General features: G+C 40.7%; 1 long non-coding RNA gene across 1 annotated transcript in view; it reads left to right on the top strand.

Moving 5' to 3' along the window:
- Positions 1-6,469: 6,469 nt before the first annotated feature.
- Positions 6,470-26,155, top strand: part of LOC140913871 (uncharacterized) — a 29,353-nt gene continuing 9,667 nt past the window's right edge. Inside the window, exons 1-2 of the long non-coding RNA XR_012159679.1 lie at positions 6,470-6,545; positions 6,762-6,824. This is a non-coding gene — a long non-coding RNA (uncharacterized lncRNA). The remainder of the gene's footprint in view (positions 6,546-6,761; positions 6,825-26,155) is intronic.

Genomic DNA, 26,155 nt, shown 5'->3' with positions numbered 1-26,155 from the left:
ACACCTCTTGGAGGCCAATTCCTTTGAATTACACAACACAGTGTCTACATTATCCCCATGTTGATGCATGGTTGTCGACTGAAGCACTACGTGTCTCATGGACGTGGAGTACAGAAATCGACTTTACAAGCCCTTTAGGTCAGCGGAAGAGGCTCGGTAGTGTAGACACATACATTATTAACTCGACCTAACATGGCATATGTCGACCTAACTTTGTAGTGTAGACCATGCCCTAGTGTCTGAGTACTAGCCGCACTCACATCCACCTCTGCGTTTGCCTCTGCCAACAGATCACAGACTCAGGGCTAGATCCTTAGCTGACGTAACCTGGCATAGATCCATCAACTTGGTGCTGGCGCTCATTGCTTTGCATGAGATGATAAATTGGTTGCAGCAAACAGGAGTGATGTTTTTGATTACCCTGATTTCATTATTGTTGAAAAGAGAGAGTCATCCAAAATCATGGCTTCTAAAGAGCTAAAGATATTTTCTCAAGAAAAATACCATACATTATATTTTATTCTAGGGTGGAGGTTTTTAAATATCTGTCAGATATTATTGTAATCTGATTATAATCAGAATAGATTTTATATATTGCAGTTCATTATATGTGGCTGTATGGAAGTTAAATTGGTTTCTGAAAAGTGCTGTGGATTGTTGCAGATCAAATAGCATTCATTACAGAACTTGATATGGAGATGACAAAGCTCATTAAGAGGGATATGGCATGTAGTCAATGCGATCACTACCACAAGTCCACAACATTTTTCCAAATTACAATTCCAAGCATACTTTGGTTTCTGAGCAAGAATAACTGACAGAGGAAACTATAAGCTAGTGATGACTAAAAAAAAGAATGAAACGGGATGTATTTCCCCATTTGAGCAACTCATGCTAGCATGCATTAAAATATTGAGTATCACTATAAAAAAATCCTGTAAATTTGATCCAAAGAGTTGTCAAGGCAAAACACAAAGGACAGTAGTAGAGACTGGCTTCCCAGTCTCATAGTATCTAAAATGTAGTGGCCTAAGTACACTGCTGTCCAACAACTTGTACTGACTATTCTGCATCTCAGAATGGCCAGGGCCTTTAGAGCTCTCTCATTACTTCATGTTTTTATGTTTATTCGCATACTGGTTTCTACAGTTGGGGTTGCAGTATGATGTGGTACTTGCAGGTGGGTGATGGAGAAAACAAAAATGGAGCAGTTTGGGGCAAATAGTTTAGTTTTTTCTTTCTTGAAAATTAGTGAAATGGAAATCCATTGAAAAAATGCACCTACAAAGATTAATACCCTTAAAGCTAAAAGCACAGCTCTACCTACACACTGTGTTGAGAATCAGTTGGCTGGGAGTTAAAAGACAATGCTAAATGAATCAGGTGTGTGCACAAATGATAGAAAGAGGAAAAGAGAGAGAGAGCATATTTGAAAGTTCCTTGCTGATTTAGCCTGGGTATCCTGGAGTGCAATTGTGTGGGGTCTGCTTATCTTGGAAAATGTGTGTTACAGCTCCCATTAAAGTCAATAGAAATTGACAGGCCAGCCCTAGGGGTTATATCATTGAAATACAGTAAAATGTTTAGAAATGTCTGGATTTTATCCCTGAAGTTCTGACCATTTAAATATAACCTCATCTTCACCCTGGGTCTACTGTTACAGTACGCTACTGAGAAATTACAATGGCTTTCATTTAAGAGGCTGCTACAAGCTGTGAAGCTGTTTGCACATCAGTAATGTCAGAATAGCAATTCCCTACTACTGAAAGCACAGTTTAAAGTTCAAGTCATTTGTTCATCTAAGTGGATCTCTCAGGTTGTGATAATGCTGTAGCAGATCACAGAGAATTTAGAAGTTATGGAACATAGGTTACTCTTTGTCTAAGGAAAACTAGATTTGGATCTAAGTTTTACCAATGGCCCATATTTAACTGGGAACCAGGAGTCCTGTATTCTAGTCCTGGCTCTGCCACTGTTGTTAGCTGCAGTGGTAGAAATTATAATGGGCTAAACTAAAATCCCAAAGCTCGCAATTTCTGAACTTTAGGGGTGTTGCAAATCTCGACTGGAATCTAGTTCTGAATTTTGCAATTTTTACCCATCTCTGTTATTTATATCATTTATATAACATCCTAAATGGAAGAAAAATGTTCTAAAGAATTAACTGAATCCCTGAAAACTTAATGGGATATCACACATGCAGTATTATGACTTCTCTGTAGGACCACACAGGGTATGAAGCAGAGCTGTTGGAATACAAACAGATATATAAACATATACAAATAGTTGTGATAAAGCATTTACATGGTTAAAAATGCATCCAGCAAATAATTGTGTTCATTATTCTATTACTGTTAGTTATTATTTGTATTGCAATCATTGCAAAAGGCATGACTGGTCATGGGACCCCATTGTGCTAGGTGCTGTACAAACACACAGTGGGAGGAAGTCGCTGCACCAAAGAGCTTATAGCCTTCATTAAGACTTAATTCTCCATCCCATTTTTGAGACAAACTGGCAGCCAGCAGTGCAACTGCTAATGTAAACATGGTAGTTCTTTATGAATAACTTCATTGAACTTCTAGTCAGTACTTCTAAATGTGAAGCATGGCATTTAAGACTCAAATAAGAAAGAAAGGAAATTATAAATTACAGTTTTTAACTAGGGTACCTGTCAAGCTGTAAGCAAGATGATAGAAAGTGGGTGATTGGGAATGGAGTAAAGATGGCAGGGGGAATGAAGTAAGGGTGAAGGTTATAAGTAACCATATACTCTGAAACCTCAAACCTGTGGCAACCTGGTGTAGCAGACAGGAAGTTTTGTGGCAGCATCAGTTACATTTGTTAAAAATACATCCTTTATTGGGTTAAATTTGAAAATGTACAGTGTCATCAATACAATAGCCCTGTAGTTATTATGGAGGTAACTAAAACACATCCATAGTTAAGGTTGTGTTGAGAGTTCTACTTAATGCAGGAAATCTCTCTGTTTCAAAGTTACAGGCCCCAGTCCTGTAAATGGATCTAGTCAATGGGACACTGTGTTGGCACAGAGGTCAGGCACATGGAACTGACTGAGGAATTGGGGATGTAGTTTTCAAAATTAGCATAACTGCTCTTCTGAAGCCAATTGAATTTTGTGGGAGGTTTTCTGGATGAAGTACTTCCTTTCGTTTCCAGGAGAAATATTTTTAAATCATCATTTTTTGAAAAGCAGTTATTTCAGTTGTGTTAGATGGTCTTTTGAATTCATAAAGACACCACCAACATTAAGATTTTTTTTTCTCCACCTCTGTATGGCCTAGAAAAAATTATTTAAAAATAGTTTCTGGATCACTATTTTGTGCATAGATCCTGTAACAAATTCAGTAACCACAGGTTTTGAGAATACCCTGGGCCTGGGCTATGAGTGAAAGATAATCATGGGAGAGACAACTGCAGCTATGAGGTAATAAGCAAAGGCTAGGAACTGAACGTGAAGGTTAGGTTGTTGGCTTAATATAGGAGAGAGGATTTTCTCATACCCATCTCCCTTACCTTTCTCTATTACCTATCATGCTTAACTTTATCCCTCCCTTAGACTACACTTTCACACTGTCCCTTTTCTTTTACTCTTCCCACCTTCCAACTACACCTCATCCTTAGCTCTTTCTTCAGTCCCCATTTTTACCTTTCACCTCATCCTGCAGCCACATCCTTCAGACTTGCAGCTTCCCCAAGCTCCAGTATTTCTTTCACACAAAGTAGTGTAAATCTGTAGTAATTCTACTGAAGTCAATGGACTTACACCAGAGTAAAACTGACGTGAGAGGAGAGTTAGATCCCCCTGTTTTTCACATTTTCACAGTATCTGTAATTAATGAATAGCTTCATTCAACCTGCCTGTTCTAAGGCATGTGACTGTGATCCATTAGGCCACAGAAATGGAGTGTTCTTTTAGTTTATTTTGGAAACTTGACATTTTTTTCTCTGGCAGCAAGATATTTTCTGCTCCCTCGTCAGCTTAATAATAATAATAAAAAAAGCAGAAACATGTATTTAGCAAGTATTTAACAAAACATTTTACTCCCAACTGTCCAACAGACAAACAAGATGGCTTGTGTCAAATTTTACTTTATAAAAATAATTTAATTGAAGTAATATAGTCCAACTCTGTCACAGAGTTTGGGAGAATGAAAAAAAGAGTGAGGATAGAAAGTTAAACATTTATATTCATAACAAGAAAGCAAATAAATGAGCCAGCTATTTGGCATTTTTACTGGAGTTCTCTTACCTGTGTATTCAAACATATATTAAAAGGGGTATGAAAAAGCAGCATGGAAGAAGTTTTCCTGAAGTTGTACTTATGTTAAATGTTGAAATAATGGTCTAATATTCCTCAGATTTACACAGTAATATACTGCTGTACTATATCAAATTCAGTGGAATTATTCTAAACCTACCCCAGTGAAAATGACATCAGAATAATACTCTATATCTTCTCATGATGAAATACTGTATTTTCCTCATGCACCTAAAGTCTATATTCTACTGTTTCTTTATGCTGAATCATAATCGCTTACTAACCTAGGCACTTGTTCAACGAAAACCTATATTAAGGATGCTTCAGTTATTCTGTCATTGACGTCACAGGTCTAATCCCAAACCTTATTGTATACCCACGATAAATTACTTTTCAAATGACTTGACGCTTTGCCTTTAAAAAATCTTGGGGCAGGCCGACTGTTCATGCATTCTGAATGTGCAAATTATATTCAAAGAATCAACCACAAAATAAAAACGTTTTACTCCTTGACAAGAATAAATTTTAATACACCTCTGTCTGGAATCAAGGTGGAAATCATATGGATTTCAGCCAAACCTTGGAGGAGAACCTTGCTTATTTGAATAACTCCCTGAATCAGCTACAAGCAGCAGAACTCACTTTTAAAGTGGGTAAATGCCAGAGATTCCCTGTAATTAGGGAACAGAGTACATGGTGGACCTGTTAGGCCAGACACTGCAAATCTGGAGACTAGTCTGGCCTCTAGTGAGCCACCACTAGCCCCATCTCAGGTGCACTAAGTGCTGAACTCACTCTTGAATATTTAGTCCAATATTAGGGTTCCAGAAACAAACTTTTCAACACTTTATATCTTTACAAACTCGGACTAGGATTTGAAGTTGGTTGTATACATGGACACTTCCAGTTACAGTTTGGGGCAGTGCCTAGTCAGGCAACATGCAAGGGAAGCACCTTATAATATGTAGTGACTGATGCTGCTAGACAAAAGGAGTATCCGACATAGTGTACGCTCTACATAACCTCCCATCATATGTATATGACGGATTGTTTGTTGTTTGATAAAAGATTACAATTCCATGGCATGTTTACAGAGCAAGTGTGCTGGAAACACAAAGTTTCTGCTCTTGCAATTTGATATAACAAAACTATTTATTACAGGTAGTGTCCAGCACTTGAAGAGCGTGAGTTATGGCAAGTCGTATGGTTTCTCACACCACTTTGGATAGTAGTCTGTTCTGGTCATCTCAGTGCTGGCTCAATACAATTGACATACATTTAAAAAAATGGTTAGCAGGGTACAATAGGGTGGCCAACTTGGGAATTGCAATTAGGGGCTAATGGGTTTTTAACTGGGCACCCAGGGCCTTATTCTCCCACCACAGGATTGACTTGAAAAGAAATTACCTGTATCCTGAAGTGGGAGAATAGGGGAAATAGTATTTACGCGCAACTCATAGGCATGGTCTGTTGTCTGCTTTCTAAAGTTATCCATCCCCTCTTTTAAAAAATTTTGAATATTGGTAGGTTAAATTGCCCCAAATCCACCAGAAAACTTGCTCTAAATTATCCCTAGCTGAAGGCCATTGAAGTTAATAAATAAGTATAATAAAAATATCTACCTAGGTACTCATATTACCTCTGTGACACTGGCAGGCCAGACACCAGCTCATGCCAAGGCCGAGAGCCTCACTGAACACTGACAAAGGCATGGCTGGAAACCAGTCTGGCTCACCGGTGGGTTGGAACAGTTAAAATAGATATTAGTGTTTGTTTAGTATTTACACTTAATGGAATGCTTGTAGGATGCTGCATATATTAATCCTACTTATAATATCTGTCTTCTATGGTGTAATGTCATAGGGAGCATTTGCATTGTAAACCTGTGTAATTGTGTAACCCACCAAAGAAGAAAAGACGCATTCATTGGTGTGAAGGGCCGGTCCTGCAGACAAGAGGGCCTTTGAAACCAAATGAACCATTGTAAGGCAGCATAAGGACAAACAGCCTGTTGACTGTGCTCCCTACAGTGACGCCGCTGTGCCGGTACAGCTGTGCTGCTGCAGCCCACGTGGCAAAGACGCTCTGTGCTGACAGGAGAGAGCTCTCCCGTCGGCATTAAAAACATGCCCCCATAAGCTATGTCATCAGGAGAAGCTCTCCCTCTGACATAGTGCTGTCCACACTGGCGCTTAGGTCAGTGTAACTTCTGTCACTCAGGAGGGTATCTGATTCACACCCAAGTGACATAACTTATGCCAACGTAAGCTGTAGTGTTTACGTAGCCTAGATCTCTTTATGCTGTCTGGACTCTGAGGGGTAAAGATTCCCCATGCTGCTTTGTATGGGTCAGCCCTAAAGGCCGTATAGAGCTGCTTAGCTTATATTACCTTTCTAAATATAAGGCTGTAACTCATTTTTGTGTATATGTTTCCTGTTTTAATCTTGTAAATACCTTTCATTTCTTTTCTTAATTTAGCTTAGCCCAGGATTGGCTACAGGCATTGTCTTTGGTTGGACATCTGAGTACAAATGACTTGGGGTAAGTGATTGGTCCTTTGGGACTGGGAATAACCTGAATATCATTTTGATTTTTGGTGTAAAGTTACCATCTTTCACATAGTCCTGGGTGGCAAGGTAGACTGGAATGCCCAAGGGGACTGTCCGGTAAGCTTGTTATAGTGCTTTAGGAGTTCACACTTATTACTGGGTTGGTGAAATCTAATTATAGAATGTACCAACAGTTTGGGCTTTCTGCCCTGTTTTTGACAGTCTACCCAAATGTTGGCACTCATGGTCATGACCCACTCCAGACAGTGTGACATGCTCATCACAGTAATTTTTGAGTGCCTCCCAAATGAATAAAAGAACAACAATAAATAAAACTCTGTTACAAACTGAAGGAATGCAAATAGGAAGGAGAAAGACATCTAGTACAGAGGCAATAGAACGTGGCTGAATAATGGAGAGGGAGGAGATAAGGTGGATGTTTCCCATATCCAAAGATTTAAAAAAACTATAAAAAAGAAAACCTAGGAGAACCTGGAAACAAGACGATCTGAACAACTAGGTAGTGAGCGAAGCTCTCTGTTACAGGTTAGTAAGGTTGGAGAAGAAGTTATTTTGGAATACGCATTGCAGCTAAACCCCTCAGATTTATGGTACAGGTTACACACCAGAGCCTCAAATGTCCCACTTGCACTTGTTTATTTGATTAATATTTGTGTTTTATTTTTCTTTCATCTCACAATAAACACCCTTAAATTTGTGAACCATATTTTTCATCTGTAACTGATTTCTCAGGATGCTGGTAATCTCCAATCATTAGGGAAGACATCATGTCCTAGGGTGATGTATTTTGGAAAAATACATGAACAACTTCTATGTCAAAAATATTAAGAATTGAACGAATGAGTTTTATATTAATACTTCTCACAAGGTTATTGCCCATGGAGAGAGCCCTTCCCTGTACTGAAAGTAGCTTTCAGCAATGGAAAAACAAATATATAGATTTAGAATAATGGATGCTCACCCAAAGAGCAAGATGCATAAATTTTGTAAACAGGCATCAATGAACCTCAGAGACAATGGCTAACCTAGGTGTGTCATGTGAGCAGGATAGCTAAATAAAAGAACTGGAGAAAGACAGTGAATTAATGTCCATCTATGATGATTGTGATGGGGATTTGATAATAAGACTAAACATCACAGAAAGCTCAAATTTATCTTCCTTGATAGGAAAGGAAGTTGAAGGGTGAAGCAATGCAATTTTCCTTTGGATCCTCATTGAGAGATAGCAGAATGCAGCTTCTCCATTTAGGGAATGAAGAGTGAGAGGTTTCCTGCCTTAGGTTTTAAAAACAGAATCTAATGTATTTGCTTGCAGTTTGTTAGCTTCCATTTTGTTGCTGGGTGAATTTCTTTTCATCATGAGGATGTTTGATTTTTGTGAAGATTGATAAGTATTATTTTAAAGGGATGCCCAGACTTGTCACTGTAATTCAGTAAAAGCCTGTGTGTGTGCAGTCTCCTGAAAGAAATTATATAAAGGCTGTGATGATTCTCGGGTACCCAGGACTGTGAGACAACTTGTTACCACCCTTCCTCCAGTGAGCGGGAGACTGGCTTGTGCTTAACTGGGTGTCAGCTTCCTGACACCATCAGCCTGTTAGCCACCCAAGCACTCTCCTCTGGGCTGTGCCAGCCCTTACTTTACCTTTCAGGTTAACACTAGGTGTACTCTATTCCCGGAGTCTTTTGAAGCATTCCCAGTAGTGTCCAGCCCCTTATCCACTGAACACTCACACAAGTACCAGGTCTGCTGTTCCCAAGCGAACAGTATACACACTGACATGTATGATTCAACTTAAGATCAGCACTTAGCTTCGTACCCTGGCACTGAGATATATTTATAGTGAAAACAACAATAAATTTGTTGTCAAAGATTTAAGAGTCAAGAGATAGTGAGTAAGAATAATGGAAACAAAAGGTTGCTATAAAACAAAATCATAACATGCTTTCTAGAGCCTAAACTTAACACGCTAACCTCCTATCTAAAGAAGCCTTGTCTCACTCAAGTCTTCTGCAGCATTTGCAACCATGACTGGTTGTGATCCTGTTTTCATGCATGTAGATGCACTGCCCATTTACTACCTAGGTGCAACGTGACACCGTATAAAAGATGGGTGACAATTTATAATATTATTGATACCATTATTATAAAATTGCAACACATCTTGTACAAAGTATATCATGTAAGGTATCAATGGAAAAGTTACAGTCTGTCAAGTTTGATTATCCTGGTTAAATCCAGGTATCATCTTTGTATCTAAAGTTATGAATATTGGCTATGTATTTATATCTCAAGTATGTTTGTTCTTGGGGTAACACTCACAAGGTAGTTTACATCCAGTCTTGCCAGTCCATTGTGAATGGACTATTCAAGCTTGATGGGCCATTAAGAAGAATCAACTCTCCAGATAGCTTTTCCAGAGGATGCCTTAGACAGCAAGGAGCCAATGGCCATCCCTGTGATTCAGCAAAACATGTAAGGGCATGTGATATGGACATATGACCTCAGACTCCATCTTTGTCAATAACTTTCCATACATGGGGCTGTGGGCTTTGTTTGGGACAGTAAATGTCCATGCACATGGCAAAAGATTTAAAAGACACCTGAGACATCTCAATTTTGCTCCATTCCTGCTTCAGTTCTCTGGACTGTGGATTTACAACTAAAAGGGATATTTTAAACTATGGACTGAGGACCTTCCAATCTTTCGGAAGTTACCTAAGAGACTTTTGCAAGCCAGCAGTCTATTCCATCACTGCTATGATCCTGATCCATGAACACTGAAAAACACTTGTATGTATATGATTCTTTAACCATTCAGCAACTCTCTTCTTGTCTTTTGTTTAAAAAGTCTTTAGTTAGTTTGGCTAACAGTGTGATATTTCGGTAAAATCTGAAATATATATTGACCTGGGGGTAAATGTCTGATGCTTTGGGATTGGTAGAACCTCAGATATGGTGAATTATGTTTTCAGTAATATCTCACTTTAGCAGCAGAATACGGACCCTGAACTTCAGAAAAGCAGACTTTGACTCCCTCTGGGAACTGATGGGCAGGATCCCCTGGGAGAATAACATGAGGGGGAAAGGAGTCCAGGAGAGCTGGCTGTATTTTAAAGAATCCTTATTGAGGTTACAGGGACAAACCATCCTGATGTTAGAAAGAATAGTAAATGTGGCAGGCGACCAACTTGGCTTAACAGTGAAATCCTTGCTGATCTTAAACACAAAAAAGAAGCTTACAAGAAGTGGAAGATTGGACAAATGACCAGGGAGGAGTATAAAAATATTGATCAGGCATGCAGGAGTGAAATCAGGAAGGCCAAATCACACTTGGAGTTGCAGCTAGCAAGAGATGTTAAAGAGTAACAAGAAGGGTTTCTTCAGATATGTTAGCAACAAGAAGAAAGTCAAGGAAAGTGTGGGCCCCTTACTGAATGAGGGAGGCAACCTAGTGACAGAGGATGTGGAAAAAGCTAATGTACTCAATGCTTTTCTTGCCTCTGTCTTCACGAACAAGGTCAGCTCCCAGACTACTGCACTGGGCAGCACAGCATGGGGAGGAGGTGACCTGCCCTCTGTGGAGAAAGAAGTGGTCTGGGGCTATTTAGAAAAGCTGGACGAGCACAAGTCCATGGGGCCGGAAGCGCTGCATCTGAGAGTGCTAAAGGAGTTGGTGGATGTGATTGCAGAGCCATTGGCCATTATCTTTGAAAACTCATGGTGATCGGGGGAAGTCCCGGACAACTGGAAAAAGGCTAATGTAGTGTCCATCTTTAAGAAAGGGAAGAAGGAGGATCCCGGGAACTACAGGCCAGTCAGCCTCACCTCAATCCCTGGAAAAATCATGGAGCAGGATACAGAGGGACCTAGACAAATTAGAGGACTGGGCCAAAAGAAATCTGATGAGGTTCAACAAGGACAAGTGCAGGGACCTGCACTTAGGACGGAAGAATCCCATGCACTGCTACAGACTAGGGACCGAATGGCTAGGCAGCAGTTCTGCAGAAAAGGACCTAGGGGTTACAGTGGACGAGAAGTTGAATATGAGTCAACAGTGTGCCCTTGTTGCCAAGAAGGCCAATGGCATTTTGGGATGTATAAGTAGGGGCATTGCCAGCAGATGGAGGGACGTGATTATTCCCCTCTATTTGACATTGGTGAGGCCTCATCTGGAGTACTGTGTCCAGTTTTGGGCCCCACACTACAAGAAGGATGTGGAAAAATTGGAAAATGTCCAGCGGAGGGCAACAAAAATTATTAGGGGACTGGAACACATGCCTTATGAGGAGAGGCTGAGGGAACTGGGATTGTTTAGTCTGCGGAAGAGAAAAATGAGGGGGGATTTGGAACCTGCTTTCAGCTACCTGAAAGGGGGTTCCAAAGAGGATGGATCTAGACTGTTGTCAGCAGTAGCAGATGACAGAACAAGGAGTAATGGTCTCAAGTTGCAGTGGGGGAGGTTTAGGTTGGATATTAGGAAAAACTTTTTCACTAAGAGGGTGGTGAAACACTGGAATACGTTACTGAGGGAGGTGGTGGAATCTCCTTCCTTAGAAGTTTTTAAGATCAGGCTTGACAAAGCCCTGGCTGGGATGATTTAGTTGGGGATTGGTCCTGCTTTGAGCAGGGTATTGGACTAGATGACCTCCTGAGGTCCCTTCCAACCTTGATCTTCTATGATTCTATTATTCGACCTGTTTGTCTGGATGAGAGCCAAGGACTGGAATGCCTAAAGGAAACTGTTTTTGGCTTCTTGTTAACCAGTGTGGTGCTACAGAAGCTCCTTTGTTGCTGGCTTGCTGAATCTAATTATAGAATAAACCACCTGTTTTGTGGGATTGTCTGCCGTGTTTCTTGCAGTCTGCCCTGAATGTGGCATTCTCAGTGTGGTCCATCAAGGCAGCTGGTCACATTTGGCATAGTTGGCAGGATACACATCACCACAGGTCAATTGGGTTTTGGATCAGAACGTCCATGCTGTTCAAAATTTAAATTTGCTATTGAGAGTTTTAAGGGTTAAAGATTAGTGACCATGAGTCAGTCATGATTCTATGAGGCTATGAGCATGAAAGAGCTAAAAAAATTATGGGAAGACAGAGGAATAACCCTAAAGAAGGACATTTCAGATCAGGAGACAAGAGATTTGTTCATAGAATGGAACAAAAGACAGCAGCGGAAGCAATCAGAATGGAAATATCAAATGTAGGATGATGGGGTGTCATCTTTGTTCCCCAAATATGGTTCATCATACCTTTGAAGTGTAACTCAACTTTAGGTTCTGTTTTCCCACTGTGTTTCTATACTTGTTAGTTCCTTTCTGAAATTCTTATAATACTTCATCTCTATTCAGTTTAGACAGGTGATATGAATGAGACAATACTTAATTTACATTTCAACAGAGAGACCAGTGAATAAACATCCCCTGTCTGACAGAAAACTTGTTTAGCGAGACAAGGTGGGTGAGGTAATATCTTTCACTGGACCAACTTCTGTTGTTGAAAAAGACAAGATTTAGAGCTACACTGATCTCTGCCTTCATACAGACTTTAAAATATATTTTCAGTATATATACATATCTCCTTGCATAGTATCTGTACGTACATTTCACAACTACATTAATGACTAGTGTGACTCAGGCTTTCATTTAAGACCTCACATGACATTCTCTGGTGAACCAGAATGTACGTAACAGAACTAGGATATTCTTGTAATTGAGAGTTTTAAGGGTTGGCATTGAGGGGTTCTTCGGTCACAAAAGACCAGATCACAAGGTCCTCGAGTCTGCGGAATCTGCTCTTGTAGTGATCATGAGGAGTTTGTTGAAATCAAGCTTGTGTAAGTTGAATGTCTGAGAGGATAGTTTGATACAGAATATGGTTTTAGGAGAGGCTGCATGCTCAACATAGACACATCTAGAATAAAATTTGTCACTTTCCTATGAATTAGCATATTAAGATCATATCCATCATATACCAGTTGGTCCTTTGACTTCCCCCATGTTTTTATATCTATCTGTCTATCTACATAGATAGATAGTGTGACAGGGTTGGGCCAGATGGCTATAGGAGAGTAATAGAAGGCAGATATATAAGCCCCAGGCTAAGTAGGTTCCTTTTTCCTAGGTAAGGTAACAGGGAAGGTTCCAGAACAATCAGGAAACTTCTGGAGACAATTAAGACAGGCTGATTAGAACACCTGCAGCCAATCAAGAAGCTGCTAGAATCAATTAAGGCAGGCTAATCAGGGCAACTGGTTTTAAAAAGGAGCTCACTTCAGTTTGTGGTGTGCGTATGAGGAGCGGGGAGCAAGAGGCACTAGGAGCTGAGAGTGAGAATGCGGACTGTTGGAGGGCTGAGGCGTACAAGCATTATCAGACACCAGGAGGAAGGCCCTATGGTGAGGATAAAGAAGGTGTTGGGAGGAGGCCATGGGCAAGTAGTCCAAGGAGTTGTAGCTGTTGCACAGCTGTTCCAGGAGGCACTCTAGACAGCTGCATTCCACAGGGCCCTGGGCTGGAACCCGGAGGAGAGGGTGGGCCCGGGTTCCCCCCAAATCTTCCCAACTCCTAGTCAGACACAGGAGGAGTCGACTTGGACTGTGAATTCAGAAAAACGGCCAAGCTGAGGGGCTGCCGTGAAGCTCCAAGGCGAGCAAATTCGCCAATAAGTGCAAGACCCACCAAGGTAGAGCAGGAACTTTGTCACAATAGATAGCTAGATAGTGGATATGTGCAGCATACAGTGTAATTCAGTACATAAACCAGCATGCCTTGGCTACATTCATTTAATTTCTTTAACCTCAGCCCTGTGAATGTAAATCTTTTTAGTGGCTAGACCTCCTTTAGCTACTTGTAGATTCTGCAAGGCCTTATCACTGCTGTCTTTGTCCTCTTGCCCCAAGGAAAGCTGCAGCAACATTGACACCAATAGCTACAAAAACATTTGCATGTGCATTACATTTGCTTCCTTAAGTTCAGCTCAGCTAATGAGCTGGCTGCTTCCATGTAAATCAAATCAACCAAAAACAGTTCATGCTTTCATCAGGTGAGCACTGGTCTGAAATCCCTTTGAAGGTGGGGCCTCATTCACTGCAGTGCCTGAAAGTTGCCCATATAAACACCCCATCTCAAAGATGTTGTTCTGTTTTTCGGACAGGCTTACAGTTGTTGAGAGGAAGTGTGCCACTGTGCCAGGTACCAGAAGTCAGACCAATTTATTGTGAATTTGGAAAATAAAAAATAAAAACCCAACACCACTGCTTTAGGAGACATTAGCAAAATAGAAAGTACTAAACGCTGAGATCACATCTGGGATTTATCACTGTGTTTTGATAAACCTTTGGGCTTTGCCAGCACTCTGTCCTTCACTAGGGAGTCAGCAAAATTACAGCACATATGTTCTCAACAGAATCTGTCAGATAGACTTTATACTTTAACATTTTTGACTGATTAATCATCCACATAGACAACTGAGGAGTTCAGAGAGAGGTGAATATTTCTTGTTAGAAAAGTTAAGCAATTGATATAATACTAGGAAATATATACATAATTATAAGATTTGTAATTATTCATTTGTATAAATCCTAATTATAAAACTCCAACAACCTCTAAATCTACCATGAAGTCTGTGGGTTCAGTCCTTCTCCCAAAAAATTCGGTGACAGTCCTGCTGATTTCAGTGAAAGCACGATGAGGTTCTCTGTGTAATTACAAAACAAAAGATCTAGCAAATCTCATGGCTCCAAGAACCAGTATCAGAGCTCCTATACAATGAAGTTTAATAATACTGACAGGTGAATGGGAGAGAGAGAAGATTTCAGCCCATTTCTCTGTGAAGGTGTTTTGCTGCTATGGGGTAATCTGGGAGATTTAAAACTGGTTGGTTTCCTGTTGAGCATGTGCACATCTTTTGGACTATAATCACTGAATGTTTATCTCAGTTCAAGGGCTCAGAAGTGGGTGGGATGTAGGTGTTTCTTGACATTCATTCTTGAAGTGATAACTCTTCCATTTTAGAAAAGCTTTCATATAATCACATACTGTCTGTCACAGATTGTCTAGTTCCACATTAGACCATGGATAAAATGTTCAAAAGTACACGTGACATAGGAGGCTAAGGTCCATTTTCAAAAGTGACTTAGGCACTTTGGGCTAGATTCACAAAGGCAATTTAGGCATTGCAATGCCTAACTCCCAGGCACCCTGCCACCTAGTGGAATACACATCCCCAAGTTAGGTACCCAGGCTCCCCATGCACTGTATGGGGAGAGGTAGGTGCCCAGGAAAGGTATCCTCAGACACCAGTAAGCTGAGTGGGGAGCTGCCTAAGCTAGCCATGAGTGAAATATAGAGAAAAGGGATGAACTGTAGGGCCCAGATCCTCTAAGTTACTTCAGTGCCTCTCTGACAGGCCAGAGGGAGGTGCCCATCTCCATTTGTGATTCTCAGCTGGAGTTAGGTGCCTATGCCAGGTCAGCCCTTTCTCATGCCTACCCCATTATTGCCAACAGCCCAGTGGTTTGGGCACTCATCCGAGATGTGGGAGACCTGTTTTCAAATTCCTGCTCTGTCTGATATGGAGCAGGGTTTTGAACCCAGGTCTCTCATGTAAGTACCCTAACTATCAGGCTGTGTGTATTCTTGAGTGGGTCTCTTTAAGTCTCTCTTGAAATTTTTTCACTTTGTGGAGATAATTAAATATTCATTGAGGCAGAGAGAAAGCAAGAGATTGACCCTATCACATGATGGTTGGAGCACTCACTGGAGAATGAGGTTTCTGTTCCAACAAATATTTAATTATTTATACAAAGTGCAACAGCTTCAACAGAAGAGACTGAGAGACTTTCCCCCAGAATACTCAATAGCCTCATGCTTAGGGCACTCAGATGGAATATAGGAGACCTCAGTTCAAGTCCCTGTTCTAAATCACACAGAGTGGGGATTTAAACCTGGGTCTCCCACAACTCAGGTGAGTGCCTGAACTACTGGGATATTGGATATTCTAGGGGACACAGCCAGCCCCCAACATTTCTGCCTTGTTCATCCTTTGCTATCTTTTGTGTGGGTTAGGCATGCTCAGGGCATGCCTACCAGATTGGGCCCTGACAGGGAGATAAGCAAAGGAATGTCTAGTTTGAGAATCCAGTTGAGGTTTAGGTGTGAGTGAGGGCTCTGAGCAGTCTGTTAGCTGTGGGGCAGCCTCAGAACTTAGCAGCTTTGCTCATGGACACCAGTAGAAAATTAACTGCCTATGGAGGGGTAGGGTTAGGTAGCAGCTGAATAATGGTTTTGTGAATATCCGTGGCACCTAAATATCAGACATAAGTGCCTGAAGAGGCAGTTAGGTGCCCAAGTCTCTTTGTGAAACTAGCCCTTTGGAACCTAAGTCCCATTGGATTTTGAAAATTTTCCCAGCCCTGCCTGAGTTGACCTTGTGCGACGTCTCACTACCTTAACTCCAAAATATGAGGACTGATACTTGCCTCCTCCCAGCGCAGAGGTATGAAGACTTGGTCAAAAATAGGAGCTACGAAGTACACAGAAATTATTACTTCATTACCCGTTTGAATTTGGATTGATCTTGTTATGTCTGCTAAATTAAGGAATTTGGATTGATCTGGTTATGTCTGCTAAATTAAGGAGCTGTCTACTGTCTGATATCTTCTTCAGGTGTAGGTAGTACTTATAGACCATAATCAAATCAGCTCTTAACCTTGTCTTGGATAAGTTAAATTAATTGAACTTAAGTCAGGTTCTGCAGACTCCAGATCATTCCTGTGGCTCTTTTCTAAACCGTTTTCAGTGTTTTCAATTTCAATAAATGTTCATCAACCTTTTAAAAATGTGGAACCAGGACTGGGAGCTCATGTTCATTTGATTATCTGTGATGACTCTTAGGTCCTTTTCAGCATCATTATTTTCCAAGACACAGTCTCCCACCCTGTCTGTATGAGCTACATTCTTTACTCCTAGATGCATGAGCGTGCATTGGCTGTATTACAACATGTTTTTTTTTAATGAAACCAGCTTAAAAACCACCCAGATTGCTCTGTGTAACTGACCTGTCATTATCAGTATTTACTATTTCATCGATCATTGTCTCATCTTCAGACTTACCAGCAATTTTTATGTTTTGTTCCTGATCATTAATATTTCATTGAGCAAAGATATTAAATAGCATTGGGCCAAGAACAGATCTTTGTGAGAGCCCATCGAAAACTCTCATTTGATGATGATGGTTCCCCATTAACATTTATATTTTGAGATCTATCACTAAGCCAGTTTTTAATATGTTCTCCATTGATTCTGAATAATGCCAGTCCAAATGTTCAGTGGATAAAGCTCAGATTTTTAGAGGGATCTAGACATTGCTGTGCTCAGCAACACCTAGTTAGTTTGTAACATCTAACTGATTTAGGAACATAAATATCATTTTCAAAAGGGAAGTAGACACTTACATCCAGATTTTTAAAGGAATTTAGGCATTACTGTGTTCAGTGTTGCAACTCCTAACTGATTTAGGAACCTAAATCTCATTTTTGCTTTCTGCCTTGTAGAAGCCTAAATAAATTGTGTCAAAACAATGGCTTTTATCATCCAAATTTGTAATCTCATACAAATTATTTCAAATTCATTTGACAAGACCTATTTTCCATAAAATCATATTAATTGGTATTAATTATGATACTGTTCTTTATTTCTTTACTAACTGGATCCCATCATTCACTGGAATTTACCTGGAAGCATGTCACCTGCAGTCACCATTAAGGCTTTGGATCACAAGTCTTTTCTAAAGTTCGGCTCACTGTTGCACATTTAAGAGTGGTATGTGTGATATACCAGCTTAGGTTGTTAAATAAGGTACTGTGGTGACAAATATTATGAAATGCCATATATATTTATCTGCAACTGTACACATTTAATTACATGTGCCATTTTTCTTCCCTTAAGTCAAAGAGCGTTTATGACGAAAGAAAAAAGGGTGCCAGTCTACCATGCTTTCCAAGGGGTGTGAAAAATAGTGAGTGGAAACATAGGCTCTTTGTAACTCCAAGCACTATAATATGAACTGCCTTGTGTGTCTGGCAATGGGCAAGGCTAAATGACAGAATACAATGAAATGTTAAATTAGCCTATATGGGGTTAGTAAGGACAGAGGATACATTTTATTTAAAGAAAGTAACATTGTACCTCATGCCAAACTGAGGTAATTTCCTTCCCTTTTCTATACTTCCTAGGTTTCCAGATTTATAATTTTATGGCCTTTACCAGAGCTCACCTGAAGAAAGCATTACTCAAATAAAATCTAAAGGAAATATTTTTGTTCAGGACCCAGACCCATAAAGAGTAACTACTATATGTTAAAAAAGCTGCATAATTTTACTATTAATTATACACATAAACCAAATAAATAGACCAGTGTTGCCGTGTTGAATAGAAAATTCACACATTGCTGCTTAGTGCAAAGCACTGGGCTTGCTTTCTAGATCACTAGCCTACTTAAGGGATTTCTTACATGTAGAGTTGTTTGTCTTTTCTTGGAAGTATATTGTGTTAAGTAGGCTATACACACAATCCCATTGACTGGGAGAATTATTATTTTAACAGTGTCTGCTTTAGTCAGCTATTTACCTTACTTGCCTTAGTCAGTTATTCACAAAATGAGCTATTTCTTGTTTGGAATAAAGACTCTTTAATTTAATTGAATGTATATGAAATGTATGGTTTCAGTGGTGCCAGGAGAATTACTGGCAACAATATTGACTTAATAGATAGTTCCAAGATCAAGATGCCCCAAACTTATCCTCCCTGTTTTGATTTGGAATATGACCTAAGTATGAACTATTTAAAACAAAGCTGGCAAAGCTCTTGCAGTACTACAGTGTTGTTAACCTCTCCCTTTATTAGCCTTAACACACTAACAAAAGAAATAAAAAGAACAGGATGACGGGTATGTGGCACTCATAAGATAGCTGTGTGTGTGTGTGTTTGTGTACGCCATGAGTGCATGCATACTCTTTAAGCCCAAATCTCCATTGCCTTGTATTTCGTGTAATCATTTCCTCTTGTGCCAAGTGAGTGTTACCATTGTGATATAGTGATGTTTTTCACCATCTTGCACAGGTATAAATGAGTACTCAAGAAACAAGGGCTTTACATCACTCCTCAGCGATGTTCTTCTGGTATCCTTTCAGTTTTAATTTCCTGACAAGGAGGGCATATGGGGCAGTACAAGGTGCACAAACATATGGTTATACTTGTCCAATCATCAGGTGAATAAACCCAGCATCCCAGGTTAATTATGTATTGGATCATCTCTCTTAAACATGTAGCTTTTAAGATTGCTGCAGTCCTTTTCTGGAAACAGTGTTAGGGCTTTCTGAGTATTAGAGATGTATTTTTAAGAGGGTACATTTATAATGGAGGATTCTGGAACATGGCAAGGCCATGCAACAATACACCTTTACTGACCACTAAAAATAAGGACCAGATTGTGTGTGGCCTGTGTACAAGTCAGAGACCAGAGAAAGATGAGAAACAAAATGGGAAATGACTGCCTAGGAAGGAGTACTACAGAAAGGGATCTGCAGGGTCATAGTGGACCACAAACTAAATATGAGTCAACAGTGTAACACGGTTGCAAAAAAAGCGAACATCATTCTGGGATGTATTAGTAGGAGTGTTGTAAGCAGACATGAGAAGTAATTCTTCCGCTCTACTCTGTGCTGATTAGGCCTCAACTGGGGTATTGTGTCCAGTTCTGGGCACCACATTTCAGGAAAGATGTGGACAAATTGGAGAAAGTCTAGAGAAAAGCAACAAAAATTATTAAAGATCTAGAAAACATGACCTATGAGGGAAGATTGAAAAATTGGGTTTGTTTAGTCTGCAAAAGAGGAGACTGAGAGGGGACATGATATCAGTTTCAAGTACATAAAAGATTGTTACAAGGAGGAGGGAGAAAAATTGTTCTCCTTAATCTCTGAGGATAGGACAAGAAGCAATGGGCTTAAACTGCTGCAGGGGCGATTTAGGTTGGACATTAGGAAAAATTTCCTGACTGTCAGAGTGGTTAAGCACTGGAATAAATTGCCATGGAGGTTGTGGAATCTCCATCATTGGAGATCTTTAAGAGCAGATTAGACAAACACCTGTCAGCGATGGTCAACATCAGTGATTCTCAAAGCCGGTCCTCAGCTTGTGCAGGGAAAGCCCCTGCCAGGTCGGACCGGTTTGTTTACCTGCCGCGTCCGCAGGTTTTGCCGATCGCGGCTCCCACTGGCTGTGATTTGCCGCTCCAGGCCAATGGAGGCTGCAGGAAGCGGCGCTAGCCAAGGGACTTGCTGGCCGCCCTTCCCGCAGCCCCCATTGGCCTGGAGCGGTGAACCGCGGCCAGTGGGAGCTGTGATCGGCTGAACCTGCAGATGCAGCAGGTAAACAAACCGATCTGGCCTGGAAGGGGCTTTCCCTGCACAAGCGGCAGACCGGCTTTGAGAACCACTGGTCTAGATAATACTTAGTCCTGCCATGAGTGGAGGGGACTGGATTAGATGACCTCTCGAGGTCCCTTCCAGTCCTACAATTCTGTGTTTCTATGTCAACCATCTCTATTCTGTAAAAACAATCTTAGGCAAGAATTAATATTTAACAACAAATTATAGAGCCAGCTGAGTCATCTGCTTCACCATTTACCAGATCTGCTCATCATCTGGTCCGTAGGAGTGTTTTGTATATTTGTCTATAGATTAAAGTGTAGTGGCCTGTTCAATAGATTTAAGACACTTATCCAGTAGACTGTCTCCTTTCACTAAGACTGTGGTGTGAGCTTGATTGATACTAGTGTCACCTGACAATTCAAGTGGGTTTGGAACAACCTGAAGATGCTGCTTATTTCTTCTGTACTGAGTATCTTGATCAGTCTGATCCATGTAAGAGCTCATAATGCATCTAAATCCAGTGGGAACTGCTGGAATTCTACAATTTTATTTTGCATGCCATTTTATCAAGACTGAGTCATCTGGTCTCAGTTTGAATAAGCATTGCATTGCAATGGTTAAAGACAACTATCTGAGACTTCTTAGACTGGCATCTCTCAGTCTCACATCCTTTATCCAGAACCACTTATAATGACGTGTTAATCTCTACATTTGGCAGCATTATTCTGACCTGTTGATCCATAAGCAGCTCATCTGGGCTTACACCAATGGCTGACATGAAGGCTGCTGTCTAGATCAAGAGAACTAATACTGGGTCTTGTTGTTGTAGAATTCTCTTTGCAATCTGTAATGCTCTCTCTACCAATCCATTCCCATGTGTGTAGGGGTGTGGGGGCTGGAAGTGATATACTTGAAAACATTCTATAACTGGAAAGCTTGGAATTCAGAGGTGGCCAATAATGACTCATTGTCACTGACTGTTTTTTTTCTGGAATGTCAAATTGATACTTGAACTTTTCTATGATTTGCTTACTGTGAATCCAGTAAGAAATAGAATTTCAACAAATCTAGAAAAATAGTAAGTGGCAGACATACCACACAGGTATGTTGCTATTCTTCCGATGGGTCCAGTGCTGTTCTGTCTGAAGACCTATCATCTAATGCTAGGTATGAAAAGCACTTTGAGTTGCCTTTCTGATCATTCCACAGGACTTGCATAGTTCCACCTTACCTTTCAGGTACTATCCTATGCTGTGCCGTCATACTGATGTCATACTGCTGGTATATGTGAGGCCCTGGTGTCCCTCATATGTTCATTTTAATGTCATTTTGTAAGTGGACTACAGTACAATTGCCATTGGTAAAAATATCTTAACTTAGAATAATCCTCCCTTCATTATAGAGGCATCATAGGAGTTCTGTAGTTAAGTTGCATTAAGATTCTCTTTAAGCAGGGACTGAGGGCTTCTCCCTGCAGTTCAGACTGCCCCATAGTCCTTTTCAAACAGGATTATGTTAATGTTAACTAGGAACCTTTTACTTCGTGCCTGAAGCATTCACACAGGGGAATTACAGTGCAGCAAGATGGTGCCACTGTTATTCACACCCCCATAATTTGAAGTGCAGGACAGTGTAAACATAGTATACATTTCTTGATTAGATTTCTCTTATTTATTGCATTGCTTTGTGAGTAGTTAATGAATTTTCTGAGAATATTCAAATAAATCTGTTAATTGGTTTTTAAATGGGCCCTTCAGGATTTTTCCCCCTCACTGAGTCTAGTGTTTTCTGGATCCTTTTAGGAAGTAATTTGGTTGTTTAGACTCCAGTCTTGCAAACACACATGCAGACAACCTTATGAATCTGAGTAGTCCCATGAGGCAATGATTCGTATGTGGAAAGCAGGGATATTATTGGCTGGAGTTGAGCTGGTATGTGGGGGCAGAGGAAATTAGTGGAGACATGAGGAGGGAGAGGAGGAGCAGAAATATGGGGGTTAGGTAGGTAAGGGGTTATTTTGGGGTGACCCTGGACTGTGGGATTGCATGGTGTGGCGTGGGGGTGGAGCTGGTCCCTGCATTGCAACACTATTTTCATTGTTTTCTTTATATCCATGAGGGCTAGAGATATAATTTTTATAAAATGATTCTGAACCATCCATCTGCAATTAAATACATTTAGCAGTGAAAATATTAAATGAAGAATATTGTTAAACAGAAAGTAACCTACATGGTGACATACAAGGCAGCATAGCTTCAGTCCCACTGGGATAGGGTTGCCAACTTTCTACTTGCACAAAAGTGAACACCCTTGCCTCGCCCATGCCCCTCCTCTGAGGCCCCACCCCTGCCCTGCCCCTTCTCCAAGACCTGTGAGGGGTTCAGAGTGTGGGAGGAGGCTCTTGGCTGGGGCTGAATAGTTTGGAGTGCTGGAGGGGGCTTGGGGCAGAGGCAGGGGGTTGGAGTGCTGGGGTGTGTGAGGGCTCCAGCTGGGGGTGCAGACTCAGAAGTAAGGCTGGGGATGAGGATTTTGGAGTGAAGGAGGGTGCTCCGGGCTGGGATCAAGGGGTTTGGAAGATGGGAGAGGGATTAGGGCTGGGGCAGGGGGTCAGGGCACGGGAGGGGGTCAGGGATGCAGGCTCTGGGCAGCGCTTACCTCAAGCAGCTCCCGGAAGCAGCGGCACATCCCCCTTCTGGTTCCTATGCAGAGGCACAGCCAGGCGGCTCTGTGCACTGCCCTGTCTGCAGATGCCGCCCCTGCAGTTCCCATTGGCCACGGTTCCCGGCCAATAGGAGCTGCAGAGATGGCACTTGGGGTGGGGAGCTGTGTGTGGAGTCCCTTGGCTGCCCCTACATGTAGGAGCTGGAGGGGGCCATGCTGCTGCTTCTGGGAGCCACACAGAGCAATGGCAGGCAGGGAGCCTGCCTTAGCACCGCTGCGTTGCCGACCAGACTTTTAACTTACCAGTTTAAGATTAAGTTAAATTTATTTTTTGGAGTTGCAGGCCCACTATAGAGATTTAGATATTCACAGACAACAAATGATTCAGTTAAACTCCAGCACATCTCTGTACAGTGTTTGGTCTTTGTATATTACATATTAGTGTTGACGTGTTTTATGTGTTCGCCTCTGTACTTTAGATTTTTGCTTCAGACAGGTGAGTTGCTGGGCTCTACAGCCCTAGTTTAAACTGCCTAATTAATTGGCTGTTTTCTTTGAATGCAACCTGTGCACACTATTTTCTTTTATAAAAGTTAATATGTACTGGTCTGTACTGCTTCAGTGAAACTCCTGATACAGCTAATAAAACTAATATATTTAAGACTTTACAAATATGATTTCTTACCAAGGAAAGGTCTGTGGGAGATGGATTTCATGCACTTACTTTGGTTCGTTCAAATTCAGATTTTAAAGTTTTTTTAAAAAATGTATAGTACACCGTGTGTGAATTTTTCCAGGTTTTATATTGACTTATGAAAACACGGGTAATTAGTTATAAATTATATAAATCCCAGAAGTCACCTTTTAAAAAATATAAAACCTGGAGCCTTCTCCTAAGGCCTGGGAGCAGTCTCACTGAAATCAATGGGACTCCAGCATACGGTAACAAGCACCCCCCGTGAACAATCCTTCCCCAAACAGAACCCCCTCGATTTCAGCAGACCCACACATCTTGGGTTCTGCAATTTTTCAGGTGGAATTCCTTACTTTCCATGGTACAAGTGGGTAGCAAAGCCACTTCCCACAACTGATTCATTCAGAGGAAAATCTGGGAGTTGAACCTCTGAACTCAGAATTTCCAATAATTAGGATATATCTAGTGGATATACAGGCTATTCCCTTGTAGGGGGAGAATGGGGATTTAAATTCAGTCTGCTTAACTTTTCCTTTAATACTTACATGTTAATAATATTAAAGGTAGTAGGTTTAATGGTCTCAGATCAGTTCCAAATGGACAGGTGTCTGCATCTCAAAAGGCAATACCAGAACAGGAGTTAATGGGTAACTCTGTTGGCAGTCTCAATGGAATGAGCTATAGAGATTGAATTAACATCTCAGCACCTGAGGTACTCCTTGCAGATCAGAACTGAGCCCTGTTGCAGGGTAACGTGTGGAAGCATCCACCACTCTCACCTATGCTGTACCTATACCATAGGTAAATAAAGGATTTAGACTCCATGTGCACACCCACTCAATCAGAGAAATAAAAAGCCATGAAGCAACAATATCTCCTGCTTTATTCAGAGCATCTAGATTAGTAGCAGGCATATTTAGTAGACAAGTTGGCACTCCGCATTAAATGGGAAAATAAAAATGAAATCTGGAATACCTGCAGATCAGGAGACAGAGAAATGCAAATGAACTCTTTGTCTCCTTCATTTCTTACTTTTCTACCCTTTATAAACACTTCCATTATTTCTGTTTAATTTAAGCCACAGAATCTTCTTGTCACAACAGGATGAAAACAAGCATTTGATAATGTGTGCATGTGCATAGGACTTAAAAGAGAATTTTTGGCTCAGAGCCTCAGTATTTACGGGACATCTTTTCCTAATACTACTGGCTGACAGAAAATCACACAATGTGTGTCAAATCTATATAAAGTTCCACGATCTTGGTCTATAATAACAATTCCTTTTCTTTGGATGAACTGGTAAATCTGTAGAACAATAGAGCTTCATGTAACTGGCTACTTTCAGCAAATTTAACCAGTAGATTTGGTTTGCTTCAAATTTCAGCTTCTAATGAAAACCAATTATTGCAGTATGTTTCATGCTAGTTGCAGAAGTTTCATTATGAAACTTTTCTATTTTAGGGCCCATACTGCAATACAGGAAGGTTCATGGAATTTCAGGCTGCTAAGAGAACTAAGTGTGTTTTGTTATAAAAGCTGATATAAATGCTCTTATTTTGTATTAAATTATATCAGATTTTTCGTAAGTGCTTTAAGGGCTCCTTCCTTGTTCAAATCAAATTTTAGTCAAGGAAAAATTACACTTGTGGCCCATTCCAGCTACAATTTAGGTCAACAACAAGATCCCATTAATTTCAGTAGGAGCAGGACTTACCCTTTGATCTTTATCATTTAATGAAGATGAATCTCTAAACTCCTGTGAAGTTTTTGTATTACAAAGAACTAATTCTCAGGAGACGGTGGGGGGGAGAAAGAGAGTTATGGAGCCTTTCATATCTAGGTCACCAGAAATTTAGTCCATCAGAGTAATGACCAAACTCTGTTATCACCGGTTGGTCTCAGTGCTGTTCCAGAGGGCAGGTGACCACATCACAAAAGGACTATCAGAATTAGAATTAATTGGCATCCTTGTTGGCAGACTCACTAGAGAGTCCAAGGACTGACCTGGAAACTGAACTAATCTCTTATTGTGCCTTGGGCTTGAGTCACATTGGCAGGACCCAAGGGAAATTTGAGCTGCCTCTCTGCTTTTTCTATGGATACACAGGCAACTTCAGTCTCCAGGGTTGTTAATTAGACATATTTTGGGAGAACTAAATTCACATTAAAGAATAATAATAAAATGACAGACAGTGCCATGCTCCTTTTTAGTTTTTAAAATCCATTATCTTAAATCTTAAAATGAAATTAGTTTGTCACGGATATGGTCCTACTGCCATTAAAGTTAATGGCAAAACTCTTAACTGATTTCAGTGTTGTGGAATCAGGCCCCTAATCCTTACCATGTTTGCTTAAAGTTATGTTTAACCTTGATACAGAAGTCCTCCTTTGATATAGAATTCAAAGAAATACTGTATAACTTAAATAAACCTCTTCAAAGCAATTCTGGGAAAGGAGGAGAGTAGGGCATTACATTTCAATCAAAAGCCAGCTCCCAAATATTCTACAA

This window comes from Lepidochelys kempii, chromosome 6 (genome assembly GCF_965140265.1).
Source record: "Lepidochelys kempii isolate rLepKem1 chromosome 6, rLepKem1.hap2, whole genome shotgun sequence".
Taxonomy (NCBI): domain Eukaryota; kingdom Metazoa; phylum Chordata; order Testudines; family Cheloniidae; genus Lepidochelys; species Lepidochelys kempii.
This window is presented reverse-complemented; position numbering and strand designations above follow the sequence as displayed.